Raw genomic sequence first — 15,221 nt, forward strand, 5'->3', positions numbered from 1 at the left:
TGTTCATTTGTTCAGAACTTTTTTATTGGATAGAGAGACATGATGGACTAACTCAATCAACATGATATGATTTACCTACTGGCTTTACTCCATGTGTTTCAGCTCCCGTGGAATCTTAGTTTATACTGAAAAACTTTGTCACCATAACAACATCAATTTTTGGTACACTGTTTGAGGTAGCCTTTTGTAAGTCGTGGGTATTAAGTTCACGTTTGTGGGAAATTATTCTAGTTACATATTCACAAAAGTATCAAGATCTATAAATCAATAATGCTAACCTACCATAGGAACCACCCTGTTTACAAGTGGTTCATGTATCAAGCAATTACAGTTTAGCCCAAAGTTCAGCACTCATTGTTTGAATAGAAATAACGATAATTGGTTACGAAAACAGTTACGAAAAAAAAAGATTACGAAATAACACTAAATTCTGCCATTGTTAAATGAACATCCGCCACTTATCCAAAGCGTTAATTCCACTCTCTACTTCATTGCATGTTCCGACACGTTTAATTATTATTATTTGAGAGCATGTTGAAGTGAGCTACAATCACGGTCGTAAATAATCTTAACGAACTGAATAGAAATACTAGTGAGATCAACTTATACATCCGTACTTCGTAAAAACTTATTGTTCCATAATTTTCCAATGATTATATTACCCGCGTTGCACTAATAACAAACTTTGACAGTTGATCGCACCACGCAGCACGTGTTTCCACAGACCTTACGTTTTCTGTCACGAAGTTTTCGTTGAAAGCGCTGGAAATATTGTATTGCGTGGTGTATAACCATTTCCTGTAACTAAGTAGTTATGGCTTCAGTGATTAAACATGTACTTAGCCAACAGTAGCTTTCACCCATGCCTGAAACAATCCACAAACAGTGGCATAGGTTTTGGGCCTAAGATTTTCGATTTGAATTTTTGTTGATATCTTGTTAAACACATTAAAATAAATCAACTACGAAAATTTCATAGTTTTTGCTCCGTAAGTAACAGAGAAACACCCATTTCAGCGTTTTTATAATTTTTAAAGATGTCATCTCGCTGAATAATAAAATACATACATCGACAAAACTGTTACGTGGGGGTGGGCGTGTACTGAGCGGTGGTAGTTATTGATTAATGAATGATCAAAGACGCTCCCACGTAACGTCAATGAATAAAAATTGAAACCAAGAAAGATTTACCTCTCGATAAGCCAGTAATGTGGGTACGTTGTTGCCTAGCCATATACAGGTCTGTGAGAGTTGTTTAAATGGTTGAGGCTAATTTATAATGTAATAGGATAGGGTATCGTTCAAAATAAATGATTGAATATGATTCTGATTGGTAGAAGATAATGTATATTCTTCAAAAGATTGATTTTGAAATGAATGAATGATATAAAAGAAAAACCAAATAATCATAAAATGTGTGAATTTGAAGATAGACAACGTCGACGAACGAATTCATATTCAAATACAGAGAAGCTGTAGAACTAGTTGAATTCCATCGTTTACGCTACTTTCAAAACGTGGGGTTATTTTAATAATATATGAATAACATATAACTAAACATAATTCTCGTCAAAAACATCTATCCTGAACGACTATTTAAGTAACTTCGCGACTGGTTGACTCTTACTTACGCATTGTTATTGACTATTGCTTTATTTTGTTATCTCTCTCTTCTGGAGTACCTAAATATCTAATATCGCTGTATAGCAGCGTGTTCTGTTAATTGATCAATTCTTATCTTAGCTATTGAGTATTACTATTTCGCTATACTTTCTTTGATTAATTCATAACTGTTTCTTTACCTATTATCTTTGATTAATTTATCTTAGTGAGTGTACCGCGTGAGCGATCTTACATCGCCGCGTGGTCTTGCTCGTCGTTCATTTGACATTGGAGTATTGCGCCGTATCGCCTAACATCTTTTTCATTATTTTCTTCGCTGATATCGCTGATCGTAGTTGTCCGTAATCTCTTTGGTTTATCGTACGTTGCGTGTTAATTCTTTTGAGTATTAATTGTCTTAATCCCGAAATTATCTTCTACCGTACCGAATATGACCTTTCTTTCTTCTCGCACTTATCGCAAACTAGAGACTACGTATTATCTGTTAGTATCTATATTTTATAATAATTCTTTACTTGACCTGTTTCCTTGAACTTACCTCGTAATTCATAATTCCCTGCCTCTGTATATTTCTCATAATTCTAGTAATGTAATAACTATTACAATTTTTGTATTTCGCATGTGTCTTATAATCGCTTCTCATATTTTATGGTGTACTTGATCAATGCTTAATTTAAGTACCGTATATCTTTTCCTGTTCTGCCTATTCATTATAAAACCGTGTTAATTATTACCTCGAATCATAGTATCGCGAGCCTACGCATATCTCTCGCTTATTCGGAAAATGTTCTGTTATTTATCAAATCTCTCGCTTAACTTTTCTCTGGCTGTAAATTAAATATCATACCTATCTTAATTGTATCTAAATCTCTCCAGTTGTTTACTTGTTATTAAAATTTATCGCTTCTTAACCAATATATTCGATACTATTTCTGCTTCACCTGTTTCTTATTTTATCTATTGGATTCAACCCCTCTCCTCTGCCATTATCTTGTCTATACTGAGCAAGCTGTGCAAAACCGTCGTAGAACCTGACCTTACCTTTATCTATATCTTTTTCTCTAATTATCTATTTTCTGACGCATGTGCGTCTGGCGCCCAACAATCATATCTTTCTCTTTTATTATTTCTCTATATCTAATCACTCAGGTTAGTAACTGCGCCGTAGGGTAACCAATTATCTCACTCGTTCATTTAACCCTCGCAAAATTTTCTTGGTTACAATACATATATTGAGAATGATTCTAGCGAATAATAATTAAAGATGACTAGGGGCTTCGCCCCTGCGCGTTTCGCGTGCCAATCCCACCTCGGCGCTACGCGCCTCACTATTTCCTTATACATTGTCTATTAGACAGGTGAATTCATTTATTCTGATTTGATGATAGGTCTGCATTTGTTGATCGGTTGTTTCCGATCAACCTGACATTGCTATTGGCTACCTATGCAGGCCTGCTCAGATTGTTGTAGTAAACGAATCCACTCACATGTACAAAAACCCCGACGCCATGCAATCCTAATTGCATTTGGCGACTTATTTTGCTATAGTTATTATTTTCAGATTTTTTTACGTATATCTATATACTGAGACAATCTCTTGAAACTATATATACAATGCGCATGCGCGAGTTTTATCGGCTGCTCGGACACGCTGGCCACTCCGAGTTTCAGCTGTCAAACTCTGTTTCTGGCGGCGATGTAGTTCATACGAATTTTTGAGGTGAGAATCTCAAACAGTCAAGGTAGTGACTCGAAAAGTTGATGCTAATGCTCTTTGAAAATTGGCTTTATTCGACTGAAGTGAGAAATCTGTTTAAATGTCGGGTGCTTGGAAGAGACGCAGCAGGTGGGTGGGAACATTTGATTTGATCACTTTTATTATTTCGTACATTAAAAATAACTATGAAATTTTTTTCTATCAACAGGTGATACGGCCAAAATAATTACATCTCTAATATTTACTGTTATCTGCCTATTCAATTTATCACACGTACAAAGATCATCGCCACTTTCAAGCAACTAAGCAACTTTCTCACTCTCTTGTGATTTCAGGTGGTAATATTGAATTTTATCACTTTTGAAAATGAGACATCAAACCGAGCGTTTAAGAAATTTAAATATCTCACTATCTGTAACAGAATGGTGAATCATTTTTTTTCTCGAAAATAGTTCAACAAAATTTACAAATAGTCGATAGTCAATGTATTTTTTCCGATCAATAAATTATTACTACTACTATTAAAAATTTTCTAATGATTATCAGAGTTTATTTCGCAAATTTTCAATGATGTTCGACTAAATAAATGAGGGGGACCTCATACTCAAATTGAAAATTCAAGTAATATTAGATTTATTAAAATGATTTCTGTATTTCATGTTAGTGCGGTTCGAAACAATGAAAATCTAATCGGAAGCATAGAAACCAGGAACTCAATGGTGCACAGAATGATTCCTCAGTAGAATGAATCGGCAGCAACGGTCAAGTAAGAAACTTATCGCTATTGGCTCGATCAAGGTAAAATTATGGGATATTCAGCCATTACGATCTGTAGTATATCCCGCTCTTCAATTTTGCCTCAACTGATGTTAAGAAAGTGGCGAGGGCCTGATGAAATTCACTGTGGCACCTGATATCTGACGGAACAACCAGGTTCGGTGGTTATAATGATTGCACAGCTCGAGAAACCAGGATCCTTGCCATCTAAACGTTTTGACCATCAGGTAAGGCATAATTTACCTCGTGTTAATCAAAGTTTAAACTTCAAGCCTGCTGAAAAAAAAATAATTTTATCATTGAATACATGTTAAAATATTGTAATTGTCAAAGATCACGTAATTAGAAATTTATCTACATGCTTCCATGCCTGACAAATTTAGTCCCGCTTTGACAATGAATTATTTCGTACCTGAAAATATAAGAAGCTATTATTATCAGACAGGATCTTTTGGTATTTTTTGATACAACTAATTTCCAATAAAATGCACAAAACATAAATCATTAATGAGACGGGTTTTCAATTTTATGTAAATAAAGAATCTGTTCGCAATAAACTTTGTTTTTACTTACCTACCTCTGTTTGTCCAGACTCCCACTTGTTAATGACATTTCACATTGAATTTCAGAGTTCTTCTTTCAATAAATAACACTCAATTTCTGTATCATTGGATATTTGCTTTTCCGTTAGATTCTTTATTGCGTCGGTTGAATATCTTCCGATATCGACCACGGTATTGCCGAACGATACTATTCTTCTTAAACAATTCACGTTACGTAAAAATAAACAACAGCATAATCTCAATCCACGGCTTTACGCGCGAGAGATTTACAGCTTTAGTTTCATTTTCTGTACGTTGGTGCTCTGCTCAGCAGACGAAAACATCGCCGCAGGGCGATTTCACCGACCAATGAGATTGAATTATTTGGCGCATGCGCATTGTATGTATAGTTTCAAGAGATTGTCCCGGTATAGAGATATAGAGTCTACTGTGTCTGGTTTATAATGTACAAATAATTGATATCAATTCTTTTTTTTTTTCAAATAAATTTATTTTACATTTTTCACTTTAAATTTAGTTCATAGTTGACCACTTTCGTTCACTTTGGGATGTTTTTGCTGTGAAATGATAAATTTTTCAACATTTTCTTCACATTTCCTTGTGTAATTTTCATATACCATACGTAGACGGACCACTCTCCGGGGTCCGTCTCAAGCAGCAGCTCCTCCTCTGCTGCTTCTGCTGCTGCACACAGAAGCAGATTTAATCCGTCGTCTTGTTTTATGGTGGAAGAGGCGTTAAATTATTTGCTCAGGGATTCATACGTGTTTAACTGCATTTGTATATAAGTAATTATTTATCCCTTTTATATGGCTAGATGTAAAATTCACTGGTAATGATTCTCAAAAAGAGTCCGGCTCTTTGGTTTGCCGAGTTCAATTTGGTTTTACTATTATATTTTATGAATATGCTTTACCTGGTATTTTCTCCCCGACCGCTGCAAGACCTCATCGCTGCCCTGTTTCGAGAATGTTCATTAATTTTATGTTACTGTTTACTTTGCTATTTATTCATTCATATTTTCAATGGTGTACTTACTTTGTTCGGCATGTTTGCTGTATATTTAATTTATCTATTTACAAAACAAAATATCACCAAACTGGGCAGCGCTCACCTATCATTATTTTTTACTTCCTTTTATCAGCTACGGTGTTTCATTTGAACGGTCAAAGGTCGGAATATAATTATTTGTAATAAATTTGTTGTTGCATGTATAGGTATAATAGATATGTACTTATATATTTCTTTCATTTATTTAGAAATTTAATATGGTATAAATATCGTAGAAATATTTGCAATTTTATATTAACAAATTTGTACTTTTACCATTTTTTTATTTCTGATAATTTACACTTTTTTCGTTTCAAACTCAGTCAATACATCCTCATATCTTTTTTCTAACGGTGGACACTGAACACTTAAATTCAGATCAAAGAAAAGAAATATTCCTATACTAGATGAATATAACAAAATTTTTGCTAAAGATAAGTATGACGTAGGCAAAGTAAAAAACTATGAAGCATTCATCGATCTACAAACAGAGAAATATTGTTATAAGAGACCATACAGATGTTCAATTACAGATAGACAGATAGCAAAACAGATTGCAAAACTATTAAAACACGAATTGATCGAGGAGCCGTACAGTCCATTCGCAGCACCAGTCACACTGGTATTTAAAAGAGACGAAGGGAAAAGAAATAGACTATGCGTAGACTTTAGGGATTTAAACAAAATAATAATTTCCCAATCTCAACCTTTTCCTTTAATCGAAGACCTAATGGTTAACACAATAGATTGTAAATATTTTACAACTCTAGATACAAATTCAGCCTTTTGGTCCATACCTTTAAGAATCCAGGATAGACCAAGAACAGGATTTGTAACGCAAGAAGGTCATTAAAAATGGACATGCCTTCCTTTTGGCTTAAAGACGTCCCAGCAATTTTTCAACGAATACTTAGTAATATTATAAAAAAATACGGCTCATCTGGGTTTACAGTAAATTATATTAACGATATATTAATTTTTTCAAAAACATTCACGGAACATGTAGTGCACATAATAAGAATGCTAAATGCCATTCAAAAGGCAGGATTCAGACAAAAATTCAGAAAGCGTGAATTTGCAACAAATTCAGTGAAATATTTAGGACACATAATAAAAGAAAACACAATCACACCTCTAAAAGATAACTTAAAATCAATAAGAGAATTTCCAACTCCACAAACAAAAAAACATATAAAGCAATTTTTAGGGAAAATTAATTTTTACGGAAAATATATTCCAAATGTCTCAATAACACTTGAACCTTTACACAGTTTACTTCGTAAAAATACACAATTCCATTGGTCAAATGAATGTCAGAAAACGTTCGAGATCATAAAAAATTACTTATATTTTAAACCAATCCTTGCCATCTTTGATCCGAAGTTACCCATATCTATTTATTCGGATGCCAGTATAGTTGGTTTAGGAGCTGTTCTAAAACAAACCCAAATAAATGGAGAGCAGAAGACGGTGAGTTACTTTTCAAAAAAGTTAAATGAATCCCAAAAGAAGAAAAAATCCATTTTTTTGGAATGTTTGGCGATAAAAGAAAGCCTAAAATTCTGGCAATATTGGCTACTAGGAAAAGCTTTCACCGTATATACGGATCACAAACCCCTAGAAAAGCTAAATGTTAGAAGTAGAACTGATGATGAATTAGGCAACATGATTCATTATTTGTCGCAATGTAATTGTACAATAAGGTACAAGCCAGGGAAAACAAATAACGAAGCAGATTGTCTTAGCAGGAACCTAGTTTTGTAGTGTTACGAAAATAATGATGATAACCTGTCAACGGTGAATATTATAAAACTAGAAGATATAAAAAGCGATCAAGCACAAAACCAACAAATAAAAGAAAATAAAAGATTTACAATGGAAAACGGAGTGTACTACAAAAAAATAAAATAAAAAAAATTAACAAATAATACTAAGTGAAGAATATAGTAAAATTATACTAAAGGAAGTTCATGAAGACTATTGTTACATAGGAATGAAAGAAATGGAAACAAAGGTAAAAGCTTTTTACACGGCACCAAACATCATGAAAAACATCGAAAGGATGTGTAAAAACTTTGAAGTTTGCATAAGAAACAAAACAAGACTAAACAGAAAATATGGCCTGATGTCACAATTGGGTCAAGCTGAAAAACCCTTTCGAGTAATGTCTTTGGACACTATTGGTGGATTCGGTGGTTAAAGATCAACATAGAAATACGTACACTTACTGGTGGATCATTTCACAAGATTTGCATATACACTATGCTCAAGAAACCAAAACGCTCAGGGCTTCATAAAATTAATTAAGGTAGTTCCAAAAGAGAATACGATTGAAACACTACTTTCATATCAATATCCGGCTCTAAATTCGAACGAATTTAGAAATTATCTTGAAAATCGAAATATACAACTGATTTTCACAGCAGTAGATGCACCGTTTCCGAATGGTCCGAATTAACGTCCGAATCAGACACTGGTCAATAGAATACGATATAAACTAAACGAAAGAGAAAAGAAATCAGCATGGTCCAAAACAGCAGAAGAATGTACAAATAAATACAACGGGACAAACCACACAGTCACAGGATTTTCACCAAAATACCTCTTAAGTGGAGAATCTACGGACTTATTACCACCTGAATTGAAAGAAAAAGATAAATATACAAAGGATTTGGAACAAGATAGGAAAATAGCACTACTCGAAACGAAGAAATACCACGACTATAACAAATCTATATTTGATAGAAACAGAATACAATATACATTCAAAGAAGGAGATTTAGTCTACGTGGTTAACGGAAATAAATCAAACAGGAAGAAAATGGATGAAATCAGAATTGGTCCATTTAAAGTAATGGAAAAAATTTCGGATTCAATTTATAAAATAGACACCGGATATAACAGAAGATCACTTGGTCTGTATCATGTCACAAAGCTCATCCCTATGTTCAATGGTTTGTAATAAAAATGCTAAATTTGCACCTTCAGATAAAATTAAGCATCTTGATGGGGAGGAGGGAGCATAAGCTTTGGGTACACGCCGGTAAATCTGGTACGTCGAGAGAGGTCGCCAGTCGATGGACTCGTAAAGAAAGACAGAGAAAGAGAGTTCGAGACAGAGATAGATTGAGAGACAGCAGAGAGAGAGACCCGAAGCGAGTCGTCGTGTTAGGAATTTAGGTATAAACTTTATTGATAATGAATAAACTGTTATAATCCTCTACAGAATCTAGGAGGAGATAGAACCTCATACGGGAATATAACATAAAGAAGTACGAACATTAGTATGTTGATTCTCTACATTTTAGGTTAGTACACGCCGGTAAATCTTTTGTATATTTAGAACGATCATGTTGTAGTAATAAACTCTACATTTTAGACGAATCAACCCTGTGTTTTATTTCTAGTTTACGCGTCTTCAGCAGGGGACTCTGACCGAACTCGATACAAAATAGGCAATAACTACTTTTGACTAATTCTTTCTTTGTAAATTCTTTATTTCGTGCTTCGGCGCACGCTAATAAGGTACTTGGACGACAACGATCCCGACCACCGAGAGACCGATATCTACCATTTCCAGCTCTCGACGACTTCGCCTACCGACGGTCTAACCAGACTATACTGGCTACCTTGGTGCACTTCTATACACCTGGGGTAGCATCCACCCGAACCTTCCGTATCGCCTCGACTGCCGGTGAACAGGGAGATAAAAATCCTCCCGACGGCTGAGGGCACCGCTCCTCAAGGAGGAACCAGCCGCCCGCTCTATCGGATGCCGTAAGAATGGCGTGAAGGGCAGACCGTAGCCTGCCATCTTCGGACTTACCGGCCTGGTGCCGGACCGACTCCAAACCACTACGTCCAGATTGATAAAGTCAACTTTCCGAGGATCGACGCAGCCTTCCTGTCGGCAAGGACTAATTGTGTGGGTCGTGGTCCACGGTTTAGTCAACCGTCTGACTGCACGACCTCGGGTATAGGCAGCCGGCTACTGCCTGTACAAAAGCCGGTGGAAGTGAACAGTGAGGCGTCACTCTATCTATTATAGAGTCTTGGTGATCGGTCAATTAAGAAAACGTATTTTTAGTTAACGTTTCGACCCGGATATGGGCCCTCCTCAGAACGATTTATTTTTTTAAACTGTCAAAAAGAACAAAAAAATTTTTGTAAAATAAATAATAGTACTAGAAGTAATCAGACTTAAATATTGTAGATGTAATACTCTTAGAACTATTATATATTGTTGATAGTAAGAACCTTATGATTAATTGAAATAAGGATGTTTTTGAGTGTTATTTACCTTTTGAATTGAGTAAGTGGACTAAGATGTAGTCGAATTCACAATTACAATTGGTGGAAACAGTGTTCTTTTGAGTGACGGTGGACAATGTCAATCTTCAAGTTATTTCATATGTGGGAGTTAATAGTTGGTAGTCATTAATTAAAAAGATTAAAGAACTATGTTTCTTCACAGTCAGTATGTCATTGTGTTGAAAGGTTATTAAAGAAGGTCTTTTTAGCAATGAAATTAATTCACAGGTGTCAATGAAGTGGAGGTAGGCTCTTTATAATTAAGTTCCACATGTCTAACGAAATATTGTTGGTTGAACCAATTGAGTCAACAGGTGAATAACGACTGATGGGAGAAAACAATGTAATCCAGAGTGAAGGTGAACCTATTATAAACAATTATACAGAAAAACAATAAATATTTTGTAAGAAAAGTTATGTAGAAAGGACTGTATAATGGGGACAAAAAAATTTTTTGTATGTAGTTAAGGTTAAACAATATTCGTTGTGTGGGCGGAGATTAGAGGTTGGTAAATATTACTTAAATGTTCAACATCTTGTCTAAGATTAACAGAATTGGTATGACCTACAATGTTGCACATTTCTAATAACAGTCTTCTATAATAATTGTGTTCTTCACAAAGGATGTTTCTGTTGTCGTAATTAAAAGTGTGTTGTTTATCGATACTATGTTTCGTTAGAGCTGTGTGACGTTCTTCAATCTCATGTATGTTGCGTTGGTGTTCCCTAATTTTAGTGTTGAGATGTCGACCAATTTGACCTATGTAGACTTGATTGCAGTCATTGCATGGTATTTTATACACGACATTAGATCGTTTGCCCATGGGGATCTTGTCTTTGCCTGTATCAAAAACTAGTTGTAAATCTTTTGAATTTTTTCCAACAAACTTGACATTATATTTGGCGAATAAGCGGTTAAGTGACTCAAAGAGGCCGGATACATATGGGATGGGGATATATGTAGTAGCGGGTCTATTGCTATCTTCAGCGGGAGCAGAGTCAATATTATTGTCAGGTATGTTGTTGATGTAGGTGCGTCTCTTATTAATTTGTTGGTGTAATGGGCCATGAGGGTAATCATTCCATCTTAGTACATTGTATATGAGCGACAGGTTTTTTTCCTGGAACTCTGTACTAGCTAGTTTGATAGCTCTGTCAACTAGGTTAAAGATGGTGCCTATTTTGAAGGACAAAGGATGGTGAGAATTGAAATTCAGGTATCTTTGTGACCAGGTTTTTTTGTGAAACCAATCTGTCTTGATATTATTATTATTGTGTATCAACAATACGTCTGAGAAACTGATGGCGTTATTTTCTTCTGTTTCGATAGTAAATTGTAATCTAGGATGGTACCGGTTAAAAATATTAAGAGTGTGATGTATTTTTTTATTTGGAACGGCAGTAAGAATATCATCCACGTATCGAAAATAGAACGGTAAATCAAAACCAAGATCGTTAATGCAAGACGTTTCCAAGTCTTCCGTGACGAGGTCTGACAGGATTGGGGAGAGAGGACATCCCATAGGCAAACCAAACTGTTGTGCATGAGTATCGTTATTAAATTTAAATATTGCGGAGTCAAAACATATTTTTAAGGCTTTTTCAAGTTCACTAAGGGGAATTGGGATCTTATTTTCCAAAGAAGCCCACCGGTTGTTTATTGCACGCAATGCGAGATCTGTAGGAACGTTGGTAAAGAGTGAAATTATATCTAAAGATATTAACGTGCAATTGTCCGGGATAATCAATGTTTCAATTTTATCAACTAAGAAAAAGCTATCCTTAACTCTCGAGATGGGAGGTGTGATATTGGTGGTGAGCCATGAATTGATTGCTTTGGCTAAGGTATAGGTCGGGCTATTGACTTTTCTTACAAAATATTTATTGTTTTTCTGTATAATTGTTTATAATAGGTTCACCTTCACTCTGGATTACATTGTTTTCTCCCATCAGTCGTTATTCACCTGTTGACTCAATTTATTCAACCAACAATATTTCGTTAGACATGTAGAACTTAATTATAAAGAGCCTACCTCCACTTCATTGACACCTGTGAATTAATTTCATTGCTAAAAGACCTTCTTTAATAACCTTTTAACACAATGACATACTGACTGTGAAGAAACATAGTTCTTTAATCTTTTCAATTAATGACTACCAACTATTAACTCCCACATATGAAATAACTTGAAGATTGACATTGTCTACCGTCACTCAAAAGAACACTGTTTCCGCCAATTGTAATTGTGAATTCGACTACATCTTAGTCCACTTACTTAATTCAAAAGGTAAATAACACTCAAAAACATCCTTATTTCAATTAATCATAAGGTTCTTACTATCAACAATATATAATAGTTCTAAGAGTATTACATCTACAATATTTAAGTCTGATTACTTCTAGTACTATTATTTATTTTACAAAAATTTTTTTGTTATTTTTGACAGTTTAAAAAAATAAATCGTTCTGAGGAGGGCCCATATCCGGGTCGAAACGTTAACTAAAAATACGTTTTCTTAATTGACCGATTACCAAGACTCTATAATAGATTACATACGAGGTCGAGAATTCTTATTCATCAGAGGCGTCACTCTCCACTCGGTAATTCTGACCGAGAGGCACCCTGTGTATGCCTCTGTCAAAGATGTCCCCGATGATAGGCAACCTGGATAGTAAACTGAAGCAGCTATTAAGTCGTACGAGTTGGTGTCAGTGACGAAATCACGAGCAGCACATTACGCCACATCTAGCGGTAATCTTCGAAAACGCATGACCACGTCGTAACCAATATTCGCCACAGGGGGATGGCCTATTTGCGGTGGGGGTCAACCAACCAATCAAAGGGAAGAAGAATCACCTCACGACAACCGCGAGATCGGCGAGCCGAACTCCGATCTCCTTCTATTCTACGCTTGACCTGCTGGGTGACAGCATCGAATTTCCTTATCCTACCGATTCAAGCTATCGATACTTCTCTTTTTACCGCTATCGTTTCTCTATCGTTCTTATCGTTGATGATCCCGCTAGCGTTTTATCACTACTACTGTTTGTTCTATCGTTAGATTTCTCTTGTGATTCCGTTTCATCCTTCCTTTCTTCCGTTCCGTTTTGCGCATTCTGAGTTATAATTAAAATTGAATTCAGTGTTGTGTGCCTGAAGTCACCGACTAAGGTAAGGCTTCTGCCTCTGTATTGTATCGTTACGAAGTTGCTCATAATTTCTATTCTTTCTTATGGTATTCATCGACTTTGTGTGAATCATGGTCCACGGCTTAGAGTTGCAGTAAGCCGCCGTGTGACTGCATGATTTCGGTCATTAATATTGTATTTATCGTTTCTTGGTTGCATCGTGCGATGCCAGTTTTGTGTGAATCATGGTCCACGGCTTAGAGTTGCAGTAAGCCGCCGTGCGACTGCATGATTTCAGTAATTAATTATTTTCGTGTCTGAGCGACCTCGTAACTGCCGAATAATTATTTCTTTTGTATTTATGACTTTTCTGATTATTTGTGAATTCCTATTAGCCTGCTTCTGTATTTTCTATCGTATTTTGAGCCCTATTGGCTTTACGTTTCATTCCATACGTTTTTGTAATAGTAGTGTGCCTTATATTTTATTTCTGTTATTGCTTCTTGTATTTTCATTTATTTTTGTGCCTATTGTATCGTATATCAAGTTCCTTGGAGTACAACCGAGCGTAGAATCAGCCTCTAAATATTACCGCACCTTTTTTTTCTATTGCTATTGGCAATTTTATATTATTTTTGCCTGTTATTCTTTTCTCTGTATCTTGTTAAGTTAAGTTCTGCGAATTATCCTTGATTCTTTTGTACTGCGGTGTATTTAGTGTATTTCTTTATTTTGTGAACTCTCCGAAATTCTCACTCTCTCATGATTTTGTATTTTGAGTTCTCTCAAAAGTTATGTTCAGGAATTCATTGTTCAATTCCTCAAGTCCGTAATCATTATAAATTATTGATTCTATCGTTTATGAATAATACTATCGAAAGTTATGTTCAGGAATTCATTGTTTAATTCCTTAAGTCCGTAATCATTACAAATTGATTCTATCGTTTATGAAGAATTCTATGGAAAGTTATGTTTAGGAATTCATTGTTTAATTCCTCAGGTCCGTAATCATTATAAATTATTGATTCTATCGTTTATGAATAATTATACCGAAAGTTATCTAGTCGATCGTTTACGCTACCGATTTTGTAAATTGTTAATGAATATTAATCTCTTGTACTGGTTATATTCTATGGTAAATTCGTCGTATTATCTACCGAGCTATCGTTACCTTGTTTTCTACCGATTGCAGTAAAGTTCTCTCGTTTCTACACACATTTCCAATACGTGGTATAAACAATTCATAACAAAATCTTTTACTTTGGAATTACATGGTGTACGTATAATTTTTAAATATATGACTTGTTCATTTGATTTTTCACTTACATAAAATGTAAATACTGAGATGATGTGCGTGCACGTATTAGATAGGGGAGCAAATCTCTAAAATATTAATGATGAGATGTAGTAGTTTTATGTATTGCATGGGGGTTATTGAGAAAGAACAAAAACACAATTACAGTGTTGGGTCTTACAATTAGTTTAGTTGATACGAATATATATGTATATGTATTTCTGGCTGGCATCGCGACATGCGATAAGCCTGTTGATCTGTGTGGAGCCCGTTGTTACTTTTCACACCGTTGTTTTTGTATTGTAAGCGTATTTTGTTGCCTGGTTATTAAGTTCTTATCAATGTATCGTTCTCTGTATTGTTATTAAATCTAATAGTCACTTTTTGCAATATCGTTGACCCATCTCATAATACTGTTATCGCTCACTTGTTGAATTATCATTGTTTACGACACTGTTTGTTTATCACGTACCTGAATGTCGCGTCGTATGCTTCTTGTAAATGTCTTTCATTGCGGTCACTTGTAAAAGACTGGCAAGTTGAACACAGTCTTAATTGACCCGCAATTAACTATTGTTTCATTATTTTTCTTTTTACTTATGTGTATGTCATAACATAGAATTCCCGGCCCACGATTTCCCCTACCAAATACTAAACAATTGAGTATCTCGCTTAAGGCAATGTTTTCCTTTCATTAAAGTTTCTTGGTTTTATTGTGATTCGTAACACTAAGTGTCTGGCGCCCAACATCAGTGT

General features: G+C 35.1%; 1 protein-coding gene across 3 annotated transcripts in view; it reads left to right on the plus strand.

The window, feature by feature from the left end:
- Positions 1-15,221, plus strand: part of LOC124307480 (dipeptidase 1-like) — a 1,861,010-nt gene that overhangs the window by 1,588,196 nt on the left and 257,593 nt on the right. The window lies entirely within an intron of this gene.

The sequence above is a fragment of the Neodiprion virginianus genome, chromosome 6 (genome assembly GCF_021901495.1).
Source record: "Neodiprion virginianus isolate iyNeoVirg1 chromosome 6, iyNeoVirg1.1, whole genome shotgun sequence".
In the NCBI taxonomy this organism is placed as follows: domain Eukaryota; kingdom Metazoa; phylum Arthropoda; class Insecta; order Hymenoptera; family Diprionidae; genus Neodiprion; species Neodiprion virginianus.